At 39.0% G+C, this 21,522-nt stretch overlaps 1 long non-coding RNA gene across 1 annotated transcript; it reads left to right on the forward strand.

Moving 5' to 3' along the window:
- Window positions 1-1,376: 1,376 nt before the first annotated feature.
- LOC135217931 (uncharacterized) lies at window positions 1,377-13,103 on the forward strand. The gene is made up of 3 exons (XR_010315238.1): window positions 1,377-1,515; window positions 5,367-5,445; window positions 12,643-13,103. It is a non-coding gene; the product is annotated as an uncharacterized LOC135217931 (long non-coding RNA).
- Window positions 13,104-21,522: the final 8,419 nt, after the last annotated feature.

Raw genomic sequence — 21,522 nt, forward strand, 5'->3', positions numbered from 1 at the left:
AGGTGGAGAGACATTCGTTTCCCCTCAGCGTTGCCGTACTCGTCTCGAACAGAGAGATTTAGCTTTTGCAACTGCGCACTTGGTTACAGTTACGTACTTACGTACATACACTCGATCATAGACAATCTCAACTTCGAGTGGCTAACTTAACATCTTGATAAGATGAAAACCAATTCGTTTTCCAGTCCACCAATTTCCATGAGTACTGTCATAAATGCTAAATGAATGATTTCCATCATTACATCATGTCTAAAATCTTTTCTACCCTAAATAGGCTTCATTTATAGTCTACACTAGACCGAATACACTTTCTTTCCTAACACAATATTCATTCGTAACCAACAACATACGTTTTTCCAGCCAACCAAGTACAACGTTTTTTCACCAGCCAAATTCATAAAAATCACATCTAAACTATTACGAAAAACTTTTCAATTCACAATTAAAATCACTTACCCAATCAGGACATCGTGAGTTTAAGACCACATTCAAATACGAACGTTTTTTTTTTTCCTCTCTCTCTCTCTCTCTCTCTCAAAATAACTACGTTCATTACGGACATCGGCGTCGGTGACCCTGGTAGTTGTGACGCCAGAAAACCTACAATCAATCAATCATTACGGACATTCCTTAGGTCCCAACAAAGTATTAGCAGAAGTTTGTAAAGTTATTCACTAATAAATATGATGGTTAATAACTACCAATAAAGCACTAAGGAACAACAACGCGTAACGTCGTAAAGACCAATGTGAATTGTGAAGGTAAAGGAAAAAATAAAGCAGCACTGAAACATTACAGTTCCACACCATCTATATCCATGTGTCGGCATTGGTGATTGCCGTGTCAAACGTGCTTCCTCATCTTTGTTTTATGAAAGAGAAATGCAGAAATAAGCCATAGCACAAATGAATAACATAGTTAATGCAAAACAAATTGCTTTTTGTTCCATCGATGACAAGATAAACTGAAAATGTGGCAATTTGATAGCTCTAGTCGGGAGTGTTCAACACCAAAGCAGTTAAGTCATCCAGTTCCCCGTATTTGTTTTTTTAGAAGGTAAATACGGAAATAAACCATATTGTAACTGGATAATATATTTGAGGTAAAAGAATTTTAATCTGACCCAAACAATGCGAAAGATATACGGATTAGAAATATGGCATCTGGTAACTCTACCCCGACCGTCAACACCAAAACAGCTCACATCGTTTTATAGAAGCTGAATAAGGAAATTAACTATAGTAAAACTCAATGATATATTTAATTTAAAAATAATTTTAATTTATCTCAAGCGATGAAAAGATAAACATATTATAAATGTGGCATCTGGTAACTCTACCGCGCACGTCAACACCAAGATTATTAAGCAAGTTAGTGTTACAACATATCCAAGTGTTCTGAAATACCACATTCGAGTTTCTTCATGGAACAAATTTGTACGGTTTAACAGCAAAGAACTTTAGCATGAAACCAACAGGGACTACTGTAAACCAGTACGGAAATAGTAATGCCAAAGTAAATATACACAATTATCCCATTTTAAGTTTAAATGTCAAAGTATCAACTCAGTAGGCCTAGGTATGGTGCTGCAGATTCCTGAGGACTTTTCATATGCCCTTATTTTCGTGTATGGGAAAAGTTAGTATGTTATTTTCGAGTATCGTAGTTTGTTTTACATGTATGGCCGATAATTTTCTTCATAGTGCACACAATACAAGACCTTGCCTTTTGTCCTAACAATAATGGTAGCCTTAGTATGTCAGCTAGGCCTAGGTATTGCTCTCGGCAGGCCATAACGGTTGTGGAATTGATCATGAAATAACCTTTCCTTGGAGGCACTTAAGCTTATTTTATTTTTGGTATCTTAGGTCAGGCAAGGTTAAATGACCGAGCGGCGACATAGCAGCCATCTCTTTCATTTTTTGTCTTAGTTCAGGCAAGGGTAAATGACCGAGCAGCTACATAGAGGGCACTTCCCGAAAAAAGCAATTGAATTACCTATGCCATTATTTCATAATTTAGGAGAAAACACCTATACTTTGAGAGGAACGTAGAGGTCTCGGTGTGCTGTCCAGGATAGGCCACAACTCTTGACTGATGTTCAATGGCAGCGAATTTGGTAAATAGTTTTTTGGGGAAGGGGGCTGCTATGTAGCCGCTCGGTCATCTACCCTAATTGGGCTGTCAATGAGAACTTGGTACTGAGTGTGTTAGGTTAGGGAAGGTTTGGATACCTGTATTGCACTCTTGAGCTATGGTACCGAAGGTTAGGTGAGGTGGGGAGGGGTCTACGGTCGACAAAACCCCCTCTGGGTTGGTAAGACACCCCGCCAGGTGAGGTTAGGCGGGAGGGGACTACAGTCAACAAAACCGTCAGACACCCCACCAGGTAAGATTAGGTGGTAGGGGTCTAGGGTGGACAAAACCCCCTCTGGTCAGGTAAGACACCCCACCAGGTGAGGTTAGGTGGGAGGGCCCTAGGTGTGACAAAACCCTTTTTGAATTGAAATGAATTGTATATAGAAATTAGGCCAAAGGCCTAGCACTTGGGACCTATGAGGTCATTCAGTGCTGCGATGGAAATTGTCTGTTAACCTAATGCTTGCAGTGCACTGCATGAGATGCAATGACGGCACTACGTCCCTACGGGGAAAAAAACCCTTTTTGGTCAGGTAAGACACTCCACTAGGTGAGGTTAGGTTCGTAAAGGGTAAACCCCTATTTCACTAAATTTTTCACTCATGGTCTTGGAAAGCTGTTGCTTTTTTGGGTACCATTTAATACATGCAGTACGTAATACCATAATGTATAGGCCTATGTGCATTCTGTTACTGTTTGTACGGGATAAGTAAAATTGGTACCAGTTGTGTGATGGCTGAAGTGATACATTAACTTGGTCAAGTGCAGTGCAATGTGTTTATAGATTTATTTCCAGAGAAAAGATTATTGGATTTTGTATGCTACGGTGTTACACTAGCCATGTTTATTTGGATTTATAGGCTGGGTCATGTCCATCAAGGCTAAGTAGGGGAAGTTTTGGATTGGATTTGGACAAGCCTAACATGGACTACAGTATACCCATATGAATTATGCTCCTTTGCCGCCACCACTTTGGATCTATCAGTTCATATAAAAGATATATATACTGTAATAACCAGCCTGGTATTATATCTTTCATATTATGCAGAAAACTCAAGGTTAAGTAATACAGTATATACATATAGTTGATGGATGAATATAAATATTAATCCATGCATACATACATGCATATGTATATATATATATATATATATATATATGATATATCTATATATATATATATATATATATATATATATCTATATATATATCTATCATATATATATATATATATATATATATATCTATATATATATCTATATATATATATATATATATATATATATATATATATATATCTTTATATATATATATGTATATCTATATCTATATATATATATATATATATATATATATATATATATATATATTATATATACACACACACACACATATATATATATATATATATATATATATATATATATATATATATATATATATATATATACATATATATATAATGGTTGTCTGTCTGTGTGTATGTGTGGGAGAGAAGGGGAGTAAAACCAATAGTAGTTGAATGGTCATTTTGGAAATTTAATATAGTATTTTGTTATGGAATGAAATATTGCATTGACTGAATAATATAACAAAGGTATGTAATTTTTCAGGCTTGTTTTGACGATTTCCTATATTTTTTCAAACTGATTATTATCTGGTGTCTTTACATAATAGGTTTTATACTAAAGTAGTGAAGAAAGTTGTGTGATTTTTTTTTTCATATAATGCTTACAGTTTTCAGATTTCTCTTATATTTTCTTCAGTGCAAGTTTTCAGTAAAACATTGGTTGATGTGTTTGCAACATAAGTAGGGATGAACGAGTGTTAATACTTTTTATTCCCTTTTGTAGTTTTCATCACTCAGCATTTGTTGATAGCATTATTAGATTTAATATTCTGTATATAATCTTCAATGGATTCCTACATGTAAAAGGAAATGATTGGTAAATTTACATATATATCCAGCAACAGTTTCCTTTTGGTACAATATTTGAAAACACAAGGTAAAGTTAGTGGATGAGCTTTCTTGACTTTATTTTTTTACTATACTAATATCTTGAGCACCATATGCTGTATTGTAATATTTCATGTTATGTGTTAGCCTGTATTACTAGATTAAGAAAATGTAATTACAGGGTTATGATATATGTTCATGTCTTTCACTTTATGATTACTGCTACTTTAGGTTAGGTTAGATTATGTTCATGTCTTTCGCTTTATGATTAGTGCTACTTTAGGTTAGGTTAGATTATGGGGTTCCCCTGGCCATTAAGAATCAGTAATGGTTATATGAAGTTAGGGATGTTAAGTAAGGGTCATAATTTTTTTTATTTGTGATTAGGACACTCTTAAGTCATGTTAGTTCAGGAAGTCCAGAGGGCTTTTACCACCACCTCCATCCCAGCCAGGTAAGATACCCCCCAAGTAGGTTAGGTTAGGAATTTTTCTTATTTCACTCCACAATTTTGAGCGCAGTAGGTCCAGTCAGTTTATTTGCTGTTCAGGCAAAAATAAACAGGTAAACCCAGGATGCAGCAAAAGTACCGGGAAAGGACCTTTGATTATAAAGCACCTAGACACTTGTAGAAGTTGTCCTAAGAACCTATCAGATAGGTCTGAAAACTTGACATTTAAGAAAATCTAAAGCTATGTGTATTTAAAAAGATTTAAGGCATGAAAAAAATAGTTATTCAAGAAAGTATGAACTTTAACCCATAGTTGGACTTGTTGCATGGACTACAGGAAGGTACAGAGGAGACAAAAGTGATGATGTTCATGGAATAAGGGGTTAAACATGTATGGTGATATTTTTGGGTACTATTAATTTTTGATTGCCTGATTATAATTATTGATCAGTTTTTTGTAGGGCTTTGTATGCTCTTGTGCTTAATCCACAATTGATGACAGCTGTGACATTTCTCTGGATTTGCACCAATATAGTTGTACTCATGCTGTTTTATCCTGAGGTGCTTCATTTATGTGCAGGAAAACTTCAGGCAAAGACAATTTGTTAAAGGAATAACAGTTATTTCCTTATTAGAACTCTTCTGTCAAAGAAAAGGGCTAATTGTTTTTGCATTAGGATAACTAGATCAGCAAACTAATTATAAATGTTATACCCGTTCCCTATTCTAAGACGAATTCTTCCTATAAGTGTAGCTGAGGTGTACTACGACTTTAATTATTGTCATTTTGTGTTACTGATTTCCATTTCCATTTGACAGGCGCAGCCCCTTTATTGTGTAGTAGTGCATAGTTTTAACAAGAAACCGTGCAAAGTGACTCTGGCGTCTTGCAGATGAGGTGAGGTATATATAATGCTTATTTGAGCTTATTATTCCTATTGCTGCTTTAAGTACTGTGTTGTAAAGTTGCTTATGTTAGTGATGCAGTAGTAATTGTTATTTAAGCTATATATAATGTTTTGTTAAAAAAAACTGGCCTTTATAGAGTAATAGGATGTCATTGCTATATATACTAGAAAGCTGGAAGGTAGTAGGGTAAGGATAGTCTTCTGGAAAAGTCCCCAATTATTATATGAGACAGGAGTGAAGATAGGGCCTTCTCTTTCACTGCCTCTTTATGTGAAAAGCTTCACGATATTGTAGAATTTATTTTTATGCATTCAACTTACCTGTCAGATATATACTTAGCTATAGACTCCGTCGTCCCCGATAGAAATTCGAATTTCGCGGCACACACTACAGGTAGGTCAGGTGATCTACCGCCCCGCCGCTGGTGGCGGGAATAGGAATCATTCCCGTTTTCTAAGACAGATTTTCTCTATCGGCCGTGACAGCAACATTGTTGTTGTTACTCCTGATTTGATTTTCGTGTTTTTCATCGCTATTGATCTTCTAAGCCGGTTATTTTGGTGACGTATTGGATCTTTGGTTTGGCATACTCTTTCGTGGACTGTTTTTTGGACTTGGTTTTGGATATTTCTCATGATGTCGGATTCTAGCTTTACGGTTAGAAGACAGTGTGTAAATGAGGGATGCATGGTGAGGCTACCGAAAGCTTCGGTAGACCCTCACACAGTTTGTAAGGGGTGTAGAAGGAATGAATGTTCAATTTCTAACACCTGTGATGAATGTGTAAATATGAATGAGGAAGAATGGAAGAATTTAAATTCATATTTAAGGAAATTAGATATGGATAGGGCTAGGAAGGCTTCCTCCAGAAGTGTAAGTAGGTCTCGCTCTAACGAGCCTATTAAATTAACACCTAACCCTAAACCTCTATCTTCTTCCTCTAGTACTAAGACTGCAAATCCAGCAACGGAAATTGCAGATCTTAAAGCTGCGCTACAAAGGATGGAACGTCAAATGCTGACGTTGAAAGGTAAGCACAGTGATAGTGAATTAAGTGTCCCTAGTGCAGTGGAGGGTGCGTCTGATCGGCTCTGTCTCGCTCCCAGGCCTAGACCTCTTCCAAGCTCACAGGCCCAGAGGAGAAGGATGTCGAAAGCTGTACGGAGGTTACGGAGAATCCCCACCGATCAGGCGTCCCCTCGGCAGATTCTGTGACGACCCGAACTGCCAAGGATCGCTATCGAAAAAGCATCCTAAAGAAGTGTTTTTTCTTCGTCAGATTCTTCACCGAATGTAAGGGGATGGAGTTCTGATGAACTGTCACGCCCCTTAAAGAGAAGTTGGAAGGCTCCAACTTTGGATTCAAGCCCTGAACTTTTCTCCGATCTATCACCTTGTGAGAAGAAGAAAAGGAGATTGGTTCCTAAAAGGAAATCGGAGTTTCCTCCGCTTCTAAGACATCCCTCACCTGAATCAGGGAAGGAAAAAGAGAATGCGGCTGCGAAAATTATCCTAAATGTGCAGGAGCAACTTTCGGCCCTTAGTAGGAGTTTTTACTAAGGAAAAACCCCCAGGGAGAAAGGACTCTTTCCTTCCTATAAAGAAGACGAAGGGAAGGAAAGAAGAAACGGAAGTTTCGGCTTATACTCAGAGGAGTAATAAGAATGCGCCAAAAGAAAAACGCCAACCTGGCGCAATGCGCCAGATGCGTTGGAGACTCCATACGAGTCAGAAGAAGCCACGAAAGCGGCCAGCCTGGCGAAACTGCTCCAGAAAGCGCCAGCGCCACCCTGCCGAAATGCGCCAGATGCGCCAGAAGCGCCACTCTGCCGAAATGCGCCAGAAGCGCCAGCTTGGCGCAATGAATCACGAGCACCAACCCGGCGCAATGAGCCACAAGTGACAAATAAGAGACGGACTTCTTCCAAAAGACAATTAAGCCAGGAAGATTTGTTTGGCTTTCGGAAGGATAAACCTTTATTTACCTGACAAGGACTCTAGTTATCGCAGCAAAGCTGGCCGTATTCCCCTTGTCAGGAACACATAGGTGGTTCCGGAGAAAGCGATAGGAGAGGACATCCTTCGTCTGACAGGAGAGAAAGGTGTCGCACAAGCGGCCATCGCTCTTGCCAGGAGAAGGATAAGGTTGTTTTGCAGGATCAACCTATCTCTCGTAGGGATGCAAGTTATCGCACAGGCGGTCGTCGTTCTTGCGAGAGTGGGGTGGATGTTGCAAGAGACCAGTCTCCTGCTGGAAATAAACAATCCTCTTCGGAATTGGATTTGGAAGAGATTTCGGACTCTGAAGATCACTCGGCTCCGGGTTTGTCAGATTACAAGACGCTGGCAGCCCTCTTACTTCAAGAGTTTGGGGACTCTTTAAGCCCGACTGCTCCTCCTTCTCCAAGGTCCTTATTTACAAGCACGAAGGTCCCAAAACAATCATCTTTTATTAAAATGAAGCCAACCATTTCCATGAACAAGGCTCTCAGATTCGTAGGAAATTGGTTGGAATCCAAGGAGAAGGCGGGGAAGACAGTCTTTACCTGCCCTCCTTCCAGACTATCAGGAAAGAAGGGAATTTGGTACGAGACGGGCAAACCACGGGGTCTAGCTCTCCCGTCCACTGCCGAAGCAGATTTTTCGAATCTGGTGGATTCGTCTAGGAGACAAGCCTTGTCATCAGCAAAGATCACATGGGGGACTTCTGAGATGGACCATCTCCTCAAGGGATTGTTTAATGTCTTAGAAGTTTTTAACTTCTTAGACTGGTCCCTTGGGGTGTTGGCCAAAAAGACACAGGAGAAGGAATCTCTTAGTCCAGAAGTCCTTCATAGTGTCCTTTCCTGTATGGACAAGGCAGTTCAGGATGGATCAGGAGAGGTGGCCTCTCTGTTTGGAACTGGTATTCTGAAAAAGAGAGTCTTATTTAGCTCTTTTCTGACGAAAGCAGTTACTCCTACTCAGAGGTCATCTCTTCTGTATGCTCCTCGTGGCGGACCAATTGTTTCCTTCAAATCAAATAGTAAAAGATATTTCTCATTCTTTGATAGAAAAGGCCACACAAGATCTCTTGGCCCAATCTGCAAAGAAATCGAGGACTTCGGGTCCTATTAGAGAGAGACTCGGGCTCCTCAACAGCCCTTTCGAGGGAGTACCTCGGCCAGACCCTCTTTTAAGAAGAGAGGAGTGCAGAAGAGAGGTAGGTCTTCCGGCAGACCTGTCAAGAGAGCGAAATGAGACAACAGTCCTTCAAGCACCGGTAGGAGCCAGACTTCGGAAATTTTCCGAAGAATGGGCTCGGAGACAGGCAGAAATTTGGTCTCTTTCCGTGGTAACAAAGGGATATATGATCCCCTTTCGAGACAGACCTCCCTTGACTACGAACGAGGGAACTGTCAGCCCAATACAGGGACCCTGCCAAGAAAGAAGCATTATTGCAACTGGTAGAACAGATGTTGCAAAAGGAGGCCATCGAAGTGGTTCGGGATCCGCATTCCCGAGGATTCTACAACCGTCTTTTTCTGGTTCCGAAATCCTCGGGAGGGTGGAGACCGGTCCTGGATGTGAGCGCATTGAACCGATTTGTGGAGAACACAAAGTTCTCTATGGAAACATCAAAATCGGTTCTTGCGGCTCTTCGTCCCAGGAGATTGGATGGTCTCCTTAGATCTACAAGATGCATACTTTCATGTCCCCCTGCATCCATCATCGAAGAAATATCTCCGATTCATGATGCAGGGGAAAGTATACCAATTCAGAGCCCTATGCTTCGGCCTTTCAACGGCCCCTCAAGTGTTCACGAGGCTAATGATGAATGTTGCGAGATGGCTACATCTAGAGGGGATAAATATATCCCTTTATCTGGACGATTGGCTAATAAGAGCAAAATCGGAAATTCAGTGCTTGAAGGACTTGGAGAAGACTTTGAACTTGACAAAATCTCCGGGACTGCTCGTGAACCTCGAGAAATCACAATTGATCCCCAGACAGAACATAGTCTATCTGGGGATACAGATGGATTCTCGGGGTTTTCGGGCGTTTCCATCTCAAGACAGAATTACTCGAGGCTTAGAAAAGATCTCGAACTTCTTCGGGAAAGAACGGACCTCGGCGAGGGAATGGCTCAGTCTGCTGGGCACCCTTTCCTCGTTAGAGCAGTTCATTTCCCTGGGAAGATTAAATCTCAGACCTCTGCAATTTTATCTAAAGAGGATGTGGAGTCAAAAGACAGGAGACTTGTCAGACGTTTTTTCCCATCCAACAGGGGATAAAATCCGACCTAAAGTGGTGGTTAACCCCATTAACAAGGAACGAAGGGGTGTCCCTCTTGATTCGGAACCCTCACCGAGTGTTGTTTTCCGATGCCTCGGAAACAGGTTGGGGAGCAACACTGGGTCCAAAGGAAGTAGCAGGTATTTGGACCAGACAACAAACTACTCTGCACATCAATGCGAAGGAACTCCTGGCAATTCTCTAGCCCTGGAATACTTCGAAGCGGAAGTCAGAGGGGTGGTAGTTCAAGTCAATTCCGACAACACCACAGCTCTGGCTTACATCCGGAATCAAGGGGGCACTCACTCTTTCTCTCTGAACGAAATAGCGAGAGCTCTATTAACTCTGGGACAGAGGAACGGGGCATTATTCGCGTACAAGGTTTGTCCAAGGAGTAAAAACCTAAGGGCAGACAGGTTGAGCAGAAAGAACCAGGTTCTCCCGACAGAGTGGATGCTCCACTCAGGAGTCTGCAGACAAATATGGTCACTCTGGGGGAGACCCCAGATCGACCTGTTTGCCACGTTCCTCTCCAGGAAAATAGACAACTTCTGCTCGCTAGAAGAAGATCCCAGAGCCACAGCGATCGATGCCCTTCCTCATGGATTGGTCAGGCATAGATGCATACGCCTTTTCCCCCATTCAAATTGCTGGGGGAAGTAGTAAGGAAATTTGTGGCATCGGAAGGAATGAGAATGACTCTAATCGCTCCCTTTTGGCCTTCCCGAATCTGGTTCACAGAGGTACTGGAATGGACGGTGGACTTTAACCCCAGATCTCTACCAGACAGGACAGATCTGCTCAGACAACCCCACTTCGAGAGGTTCCACAAAAACATCCAAAGTCTCTCCCTGACTGCCTTTCGACTATCGAAAGACTGGTCAGAGCGAGAGGCTTTTCAAAGAAAGTGGCAACTTCAATTGCTAGAGCCCGCAGAGCCTCTACCCTGCGGGTCTACCAATCGAAGTGGGAAGTTTTCCGTAGATGGTGTAGGTCGAAGAAGCTGTCCTCTTCCAATACCTCTGTAACCGAAATCGCGGATTTTCTCCTCTTCTTGAGAGAAGAATCCAAATTGGCCGTATCAACTATCAAGGGATATAGGAGCATGCTCTCAGCTGTTTTTAGAAACAGAGGGTTGAATCTCGAGAATAATAAGGATCTTCATGATCTCATCAGGTCTTTCGAGACTAAGAAATTGAGATCGTCGATTCCCACCCCCGAGTTGGAACCTGGACGTTGTCCTAAAGTTCTTGATGTCGGACAGGTTCGAACCTATAGATAAAATCTCATTCAGAGATCTTACTAGCAAATGCATATTCTGTTGGCTCTAGCAACTGCTAAGAGGATCAGTGAATTGCATGCTTTGGACTCTCGGGTGGGATTTAGAAAAGACTCGGCTGTCATTTCTTTCCAGGATCTTTTCCTAGCAAAGAATGAGAACCCTTCTAAACCTTGGCCTAGAAGTTTCGAAGTCAAGGGACTCTCTTCTCTGATAGGAAGAGAGTTGGATCGGTCCCTTTGCCCAGTCAGGACCTTAAAATTTTATTTAGAAAAGAAGACACAGCTTCAGGGATGTCGACAAGGTCTTTGGTGTTCGGTAAGAAACCCCAAGAGACCGATGTCAAAGAACGCACTGGCATTCTTTGTCAGAAATGTAATTACCGAAGCTCATAGGAATTGCCAAGAGAACTCTTTAAAGCTGCTGAGAGTGAAAGCTCACGAAGTCCGGGCTGTGGCAACTTCCCTTTCTTTTACGAAGAATATGTCCATGAGAAACATTTTAGCAGCAACTTATTGGAGGTGCAATTCAGTATTTGCATCCACTATTTAAAGGATGTTAGAATAACATACGATAAATGTTTCGCTCTTGGACCTTATGTATCAGCGGATACTATGCTGGGAAATGGAGCAGACGCTGATCCTTAAATTTGTTTTTAATAATTTTAATAATTAGTTTTGATATTGTTGTTGAGTTGTGGGTTGCTTGAAAGGATGTTCGGGGATGACTCCTTTCAATCGTAGTACTAACCCCAATGAGGATCAGGTGATCGGGATTAGTGTCGTGCTCTATGATCATGCCAATAGGCAAGGTGTTTTGTCATGTAAGTGGATAGGACCCCATTGACAAAGATCCTAAGGTTCTGAAGCGTAAGTGGGTAAGACCCCTGTAACAGACCATCAAGAACTCTTAGCATGAGGTCACTACCTCGCTGAGGCTCTTGAAGCGATACGGGCTCCTAGGCAGTAGCCATGAAGTCTTTCGCTAACACAGGTAGGAATCAAGGTTTTTAATTTTATTACCTACAACATATGTTGTTTCCTGTCTATTTCAGTAGATTAGCTGTCTCTTACCCTCCGCCAAAGGTGCCAATCAGCTAAGTATATATCTGACAGGTAAGTTGAATGCATAAAAATGTTATTGTCATGATACAATAAAGTTTTATGCATACTTACCTGGCAGATATATACGGTGTATGGCCCACCCGACCTCCCCTCAGGAGACAGGTGGAAGAGAAAATCTGTCTTAGAAAACGGGAATGATTCCTATTCCCGCCACCAGCGGCGGGGCGGTAGATCACCTGACCTACCTGTAGAGTGTGCCGCGAAATTCGAATTTCTATCGGGGACGACGGAGTCTATAGCTAAGTATATATCTGCCAGGTAAGTATGCCTAAAACTTTATTGTATCATGACAATATCATTTTAGTTCTCATAAAATTGATGGGATTAATTGGAGTTTACTGGACATTTTATGATTTGAAAAGTTAGGGTACAGAGTATATTTGTTAATGATTATCATTATTTGTTACATTCCCTAGTTACAGCCAATATGGTTTTACATTGAAATGTTACCTGAAGGAGACCTGGTCTTGGTTCAAATGATTAATATATTGATTATTTTCCTTTTCAGATATCATCTGAAGGTAGGGAAGTTACTGGTAAGCCTAGGGTTCATGATACGTATTAGGTTGGCTAGGCATTAGCTGAAAACTGGATTAGTTTATGTATTTTGTGCTCCCAACCTTATTTACCCTTTGTTTAAAGGATTATGCAGAATGTCGTCCATGACCATAGTTGTGACGCCTGCTTACGTAAATATTCAACCTTATTAATTTGATAGCATTTGTTTTGTGTAATTACCGATTTATCGTCAGTGAAATTAGTTTTTGTGATATATTGATTCTGCATTATTGGTGTTGTACAGTTTGCTTTGTATTTTATCCAAATTGTATGTCATGAATAATTGCGAGGTTGTATTGTTATATATTGTGCATGTTACAATTTATTGTATCTGTTCCATTATATATTATTATAATGTTAGGCCTTTGTTGTTTAAGTATTTTTATGTTTTATCATCTTTGAAAATTAGCAAATTAGAAGGATCCTTGGCTTATTGAGTAATGAAACTTTGTTAAATATTTAGAACATTTCCCAAAATGTTCTAAACATTCTCAAGTTTCAAATTCATCGATACAGATCAGAAAGGTATGTGTCATTTACTCTTTTACGTGTTGTTGTGCTATTTTACCCTTTTATTTCTTATAATGTTGTTCTGTGTTGCCTAGCTTTAGTTAGGTTAGTTGCTGCTGTTGGCTGGAGTTATTTTGCCTATGATGCTTGTGTGATTTGCTCTTAATGTTAGTTATTTTTTACTGATTAAATTATAATTTGAAAGGTGTTTTGTTAGCTGTAAAGCTATTTTTATGTGACTGATTAAATTATAATTTGAAAGGTGTTTTCTTAGCTGTAAAGCTATTTTATGTGTTTTTAAACGGGCTTTAGACAGTTAGAGATGATTATTATAATGGATAGTTATTACAGTAAATCACTTTAGTAATAATAAGCTTGCGCTTTTGCCTGCTAAAGAAAGATGCAACTTCAGGGGCGTTATTTTAGCTATTTAAGGGTAAAATATGAGGGGTATTGTTTCAGTTATTAGTTCCTCGCTGAACGGGTGGTTCTCGCGCTCGGCTACCAATCCGGTGGTCCGAAGTTCGAATCCCGGCTTGGCCAACGCGGAATCAGAGGAATGTATTTCTGGTGATAGAAATTAATTTCTCGATATAGTGTGGTTCGGATCCTACAATAAGCTGTAGGTCCCGTTGCTAGGTGACCAATTTTCCTAGCTACGTAAAAATATCTAATCCTTCGGGGCAGCCCTAGGAGAGCTGTTAATCAGCTCAGTGGTCTGGTAAAACTAAGATATACTTAACTTATTTCAGTTATTATTTAAGGGTATAAATTCGGTAATGCTGCGCTATTGGCATAAGGTACAATTGCAGAGATTTGGGCTTTTATAAATTTCAGGGTTTTCTGGATGGAAATTCAGCGTTTTGATTCAACTTCAAGGGTATTGTTTTATAAAGTTATTTAAGGGGTATAAATTCGGTAATGCTGCGAAAGGTATGGCAGCAGAGGTGTGGGCTAATATCATTTTCAGGTTTTTTGAGATTAAATTCATCATTGTTGGCGCCATTGACTATCTTTACATGATTATTACTTGAACTTAGAGCAAAACCCTTAACTGCTGGGTTAATGGTAGTCTTTTTCACATGGGTAAAACAGTATGGGGGTTTTCCACGCAATTGCTTGGGGTCGTGTTCATCGTAATTGCAGATCAGTCATATTTAAACGGGATACGGCCCAACGAACCTTATCTAACCTACGGCGCTGTGCCTTGACCAGGGCCGGGGGAACAGCCTACCCTGGACTCCCCCCCCCTTTCCCAAGGTCTCTATTAATCCGCAGTTTTGCTTTCGTTGAAATTATCGCGTAAACTAACTTGCCTCAGCTTTGTCATTACTTTGGTGGTGTAATATATTCAGAAAGGCTTAGTTCGCTACTGAACGAGTTTTAATTGCGCTGTTGGCAACTCACATGAAAGATCATAGTTTAGTTAGGAATTAAATAGTTAGGAACGCCATTCGGAATTTTTCGATTTGTCCAGTATCGGGAAGCAGCTGCTACTGGAAGATGATGATGATGAAACGGTACGGCTCTGAGGAAAGTTAAATGGTGAGTTGAATTTACAGTTTTATTTACTTGGTTTGGGAAACAACAAATCCATCAGTTCATTTGCGTCACAAATTGAGTTTTCATTTTGCAGGATATAGAGTTCTGCCTTTTCTCAAAGATATATATATATTTTTTTTTATTAAACTCTTCATATTTTTGTTTAGAAATTGCAAACGTTTTCTTGTTTTTGACATTGAAATAGAACGTCCATTGATGAGAACTCCCAAAAGAAAGTTTTTGACCAATTTGTCAAATTACGAATATTGTATTGTAGTGAGTTTAGTGTCTACCACCGAATGAAACGCGATTGTTTAACATATTGTTATTAAAACTCAATCAAACTATATTTTTATGATATACCGGTGTCTAATTCACTCCATTGTGGGGTTTAGATATATTGTTTCCCAAACCAAAACTTTGATATTGTACTTGAATAAGATTCAGAATATCGTGGCAAAATTAAGATCAATTTAAGCAATACATTAAGAATGATACTGAATTGAGCACTAGTAAATTGCATTCATAAACTGTTTTTCCAGAATCAAAATTCAAATGATAAACTACACTGAAGTAAGACTAAGAATTCTTTGTAAAATCGTATTGGAATGGTTAACAGTTTTTTTAAAAAGCGTAATTCCGTGACCATGGGGAAGATTTATTAAACAGAAAGGAAATGAAGTGATGGCAAGCTTTTAAAATCCTTATCCTTCTTTTTATTAGCTTTTATTTATTTATTATTATTATTTTTTTTTTTGAGTTTCAGCAGAGAGCTTCAAGCAAGTTATTTTATTTCCGTAATGTATAATGTTATTGATGGCCGTCGACTAGCGCAAGCTGATCCCCCGCCCACGGATATTATTTTTACACAATGGTGAGTATTTTTATCTGCGCTGCTCCGTGTATTTATGCCTGTGTTGCAAAACGTTTATTGGATAATTGATATGAAATTGAGAAGGAGAGCTGTACTTATGAGTGATAATTGGTATTGGATGCTGTGATCACGAAAAGGAAGCTTAGCAGCTCTGAAATGACTTTGTAAAGGTTAGCATGTCAATACCCTCCTACATACGAGATTCATTGTACCACTCCTATATCTTCAGACTTCAGTCATTCGGCACACTATTGACGATCGCTTTCATTATGTCTTATCTTTGTATGTGATATGTCGTCCTTTTTCACATTACTTCATTCATACAGATATGAAATAGCTAGGGGGAGATAACTCGCTATAATGTCTCGGACGACTTTTACACCAAACATGTCACTCTCTCCTTTGTATATTATTTCCTCATTGGCATGCTTTTATTTTAAGTATAATCACAAACATTCATCCACAGCAGCTTACACATTCCATCTCAGTTTTGTCATAGTTTTTTATATTGATCATTGTACACCAAGTTAATTTTTTTTCCCCTGACGCTCAAACTTCTTACGTAGCCATTTCATAATACACTTATGATCTACACTCCTTATCTAAATCTGCATTGTGTTCCACCTACGAATCCTTTTGTATCCTGTTTTACCTTTTCAGTCTGAATTCTACTGTTTACCTCACCAGTTAACCAGGGAATGTTATGTCCCATATATTTCTTCATATATATTGAATATTGCAGAAAAAAAAGCTTTGTGACAGCAAGTCTATAAGGTGTGGAAAACATTGAGAGTAAGTGAGAATGTTGTTTTAGAGCTCAAGTCAGTGACTGGATGGATTTTGAGAATATGAAAGGATGGTTGTGATAGGTGGTTTAGATGGCATTGTTGGTCGGTATGGAGTTTGTGAAGTAGATTTGAATTGTTGAAAATACAAGGATTAAAAAAATATTCATGCATATATACTTGTGAAAGAGAAAATGGCGAATAACAGTGTTTCCAAGGTTATTTCTAGACCAAAATATTGTGACAGCTAGTTGATGGATGTAATGGTGAGATGAAAAGTAACTTAATGTAAAGGGTGATTTGATGTATATCTGAGCATTGTTAGGTTGAAGCTAAGGTCTAGGTAGCTCCAAAATTAAGTTGAAAAGGAAGAGGTGATAGTGTGGCAGTAAATGTAATGAAGACAATTAATAAAAAGCGAGTTGATAAAAAGTCAGAAGAGTGGTCAAGATATATATATACACATAGTATATAGTTTATATTTATATGTAAGTGGTGTTATTAATTTGATAATATGAATATGTGGTTTCTTCAAAGCAAATTACCATGAATTGTAACTTTTTTTTTTTTTTTCTCCCCCCCAGTTTGAGAAGTGACATTTTGGGTCTTCATTGGATCTGCCGGTCGTTCCAGATCTTCGTGGATGTCTTAATAGGTAAGAAGGTTTATGTTTTGAAAGAGAGTTGTAGGGGGAGTCTGAAACTATGCCTTGCTGGTTTTGGGAACATGAAGGGTGGTTGGAGTAGGTGATATAAATGCACACACACACACACACAACACACACACCAACATCCACACACACATACACACACACACACACACACACACACACATATATATATATATATATATATATATATATATATATATGTGTGTGTGTGTGTGTGTGTGTGTATGGATGTGTGTGTGTATGTATATATCAATACAAGTACAATGTATAAATATATGATTGCTCCTCAGTGCTTCATTGGTAACCCTGAGACGAGGCACTGTGCAGCTTTTTTTTCTTTTTATTTACGTGTAATTTGAAAACGTCACATTAATGCGCCTGCGTAGACGCACGTCAGTTAATAACCGTCATATAATTATGCAGTTTTTTGCGTGTTATGTTCCTTTGTATCAAACAGATGCAATGAATGGCTTTTTTTTTTTTTTCATGAGTACGTTTTTTGTATTGGGTGATTATTCTTTTCTAGAATTTTCACATTATATTTACATGAGCACGTTTGAGGTAAAATCAGTTTAATATAACAGTTTAATTAGCTGGTTCATTTAACTTTTTGCCTTCTTTTAACTTGTATGCGACCTCTTTTCCTCCTCCACAACAAAACGTTAGGAAGGCAGGTGCAGTATCCGTTAGACTAGAGGGTTTGCATTCCTACCGTCTGATTTTCAGTCTTGTCACCGTTTGAAGTTTTAATAAACGTTTTGAACTAGAAATATGAAGTTGACCTTGAAAGAATTGTGCTGTAAGTCTTCTTACAAGTTGAATGATTATCCTATTCGTCTTCGAAAACTAATGTCTAGAGAATAATTTACTAGGTAGTATATGTAGAGCGCGGCGGAATCGTTAGAAATTAACATTGATTATTTTCACTCCGGTAGTCTGTCGTCGCCTTCGAAAGATTTGAGTAAAAATGAATTGTTGAATTCTTGAAGGTATTACTAGACGATGAACTTCAGATGACTGACAAAAGTAACATTTAATGGGATCGATAAGCTAATGGGTTTCCCTATAGTATTTGATTTATGTTTTTGGGGAAAGAGTAGTGTTCATTTATAAGTTCCGAGGCGTCACAGTAAGATATGCAATTCATATCAACAAGATTGATATGCGTAAGGAAGCATTAATGAATTTCGAATTTGCGGTGTTTTTGTCGCTTACAAAACTGGTTGAGAACTGCTCGAGAATCTTCAGAATTAGTTCCTAACGCCAATTTAGCCCCAGAAGATATATTTCCTTCGAGACTTGGTAATCGAGTGAGCGCGGTACTAACTTGATCAAGATATTTATGTAAAGTAAATGTTCTTATGAGGATGGTATCTTGCTTGTTGTAATGTAAGTTACCTGCGTAAGTTACTAAATTTAGACAGATAGACTTTTGATAAAGATGCATGATTGATCGAGACTTAGTGAAGATGGTTTGTGTGTATATTATGTATATATATATATATATATAATATATACATATATATATATATATATATATATATATATATATACACAAGCATATAAATACACACATATAATTGTGTATATATGTGCGTGTTTGCATGACCAAGATAAGCAATTGACCGAGAGGGACATTTGGATAAAAATGGATAAAAATCTCGTCTCATAAAGATAGCTTTACATATTCCATTTGCTGTTGATTAAGATACTTACTAAGTTGAGCGCAGATAAAAAAAGTCCAATAAAAGGAAATTTTTGAACATAGCAAAAAAAAGAATCACAAAGTCTCTCTCGTCTGCCAAAAGGGAATCTTTATAGATGCTTCTCTGTCTCTATCATACTTAATTTATTTAAGGATACTTGTGAAAGTAAAAAAAAATCTCTCTCTCTCTCTCTCTCTCTCTCTCTCTCTCTCTCTCTCTCTCTCTCTCTCTCTCTCTCGAAGGGAATTTATAAAGATATTTCTCTGGCTCTCTGTTGCTTTATGAAATGGAATTTGTGAAAGTGAAAGTCTCTCTCTCTCTCTCTCTCTCTCTCTCTCTCTCTCTCTCTCTCTCTGTGTGTGCCAAAAAGGTAATCCATAAAGAAAATAAAGAAACCTCCCTAGCTCTCTATTGCATGACGTCAGCTGACTGGGTTGCAAATGCTGTTGCTGTTGTTGCTGCTGCTGCTGCTGCTGTTGCTGCATCCTTCTTTCTGGAATGACGTCATCTGAATTATGCAGCCTCTGCCGCTCAGGGGACGAATGACGTCATCTGGGAGATTCGCGCGTGAAGGCTGGAATGCCGGAGAATGAGATGGATAAGCTTTCATATGGCGCTGGAGGTGAGAGCCGGGATTGGACATGATCCGGTACCAATTTCGGAATCACCGTGAATTCACCGGCGCTTTGCGTGAGTGAGTGTGTGTGTGTGTGTGTTTGTTTGTTTGTTTGTTTGTGTACTTTGTGTAGGTTTGAGTACTCCTGGAATTCATTATAGCTATACTTGAGAAAATTATGTCGTGAGTAATATATATATATATATGATATATATATATATATATATATATATAGATATAATATATAATATATCTATATATTCATATATCTATGTATGTTTATATATGACTATGAATACATGTATATGTGTATATATATATTTATATATATTATATATTCTTTCATTCGTGGCCCTATTCATTTTCCCTGAATTATATTCAAGAGTTCATTCTCTCGATTGTTTAGGGATGGAATTCGCGTTGTTTGTTTTTCCTTTCCTTTGACTTTCAGCGGATTTGGTGAAGCCCAGTTCCCCCTCCCCTCCCCCTCTTCCAATTCCCCTCCTCTCCCCCCCTCCCCCCCCTCCCCTCTCCTGTTTGCTCGGATTCTTCAGTTTAATGAAACTGGTGTATTTGATTACTGGCGTAACTGCGAGGATTACCTCTACAGAGGCTTTGATAGTTTGATTAGTCATTTGTCTATTTTGTCCATTCTTGAAAGATTTCGCATGCTGTCTCATTCATGAATTATAATTTTTTTTTTTTGCCATAGTTGCATCTTGTGTATGCCTTAGTTTGTTTACTAGTATAATGGAGTTGCGTATATAATTTAAGTTATGGACGTGCATTTGAGTATTTAATTAAGTTAGTGACGTGGAGTGAAGTGTATAATTATGGACTTCGATTTCTGGTAACATTTGACATTTGATTACTTAGTCTTAGGATAATTATCATAGCTTACTTGTGTTCAGTAGGAGGGCATGCGATTGGATATTTATATTTTAGAACTGTATGGATATGCATGATTTCAAGGCGTTTAAAATGCTATGGAAGATTCACATGCTTCGAAAAGCGCCTCAGTGGCGTGGTTGGTATGGTCTTTGCTTGCCACCTCGGCGGCCGCGAGTTCGATTATCGGGCATTACATTGAGGGGTGAGAGATGTGTATTTCTGGTGATAGAAGTTCACTCTCGACGTGGTTCTGAAGTCAAGTAAAGCCGTTGCAGCGAAGGGTATTGCAAAAACATGACTTCAGAATGGAGCTCAAGTTAAACTTGGTTCGTTTCAGATACACGTTGCGAGAGTTTTCGACTTATTATTTTTCCCAGTCCTGCCATTGAAGATAAGATGAACAATTCTTTGGCACTGGGGTAACCCTCACACTTTTACAGACCGATTATATACTTATTATTTTAATGTCATGTTCTTGTGGGGAAGGATTTAGCATCCTATCATGTCAGTCACTGTCTTTTCATTTTTTATTTAAATATAAATTCCATTCATATTCATGTTTTCCATCTTTTTTCTCTTTTATTGCGATTCTTGTTTCCCTAAGTTAAAATCTCTGTACTATCCATACTCGCTTTGTATCGCCTCATTGGCGTTGTCGGTTTGGTCTTGGCCTGCCACCCGATGGTCGCGAGTTCAATTCTCGGACATTCCATAGAGGGGTGAGAGATGTGTATATTTCTGGTGATAGAAGTTCACTCTTGACGTGGTTCGAAAGTTACGTAAAGCCGTTGGTCCCATTGCTGAATAACCATACTGGTTCCATGCAACGTAAAATCACCATACAAACAAACAAACATACTCGCTTTGTCCATCATATGCCGGATACAGTAGCATTGTAGTCTTGAAGACTGGACTCATCCCATCAAAGGGGGTTTTCCTCCCCGTGCTACAGTTGCGAAAAGGTAACGGGATTTGCAAGAATCCAGTGCAAGAGCTTCACCAATTCCGGTACCAGAGACTAAACCACCTGGTATGTCCAGGTTTGACGTCACTGCTGGTCCTAATAATTATGAGACCCTGTTCCCCCAAAGAGTTCCAGTGAGACAGACAGTTGGATCACCAGTGGCTGTTCTCTCACCCCTTCCTTTTTTTAAATTTTATTTTAGTCTAGCCTTTTTGATTGTCGAAATCACCAGCAGTTACCGCCCCCTTAGTTCAGTATCTGCCATTCTACCT

Source organism: Macrobrachium nipponense, chromosome 9 (assembly GCF_015104395.2).
Source record: "Macrobrachium nipponense isolate FS-2020 chromosome 9, ASM1510439v2, whole genome shotgun sequence".
Taxonomy (NCBI): Eukaryota; Metazoa; Arthropoda; class Malacostraca; order Decapoda; family Palaemonidae; genus Macrobrachium; species Macrobrachium nipponense.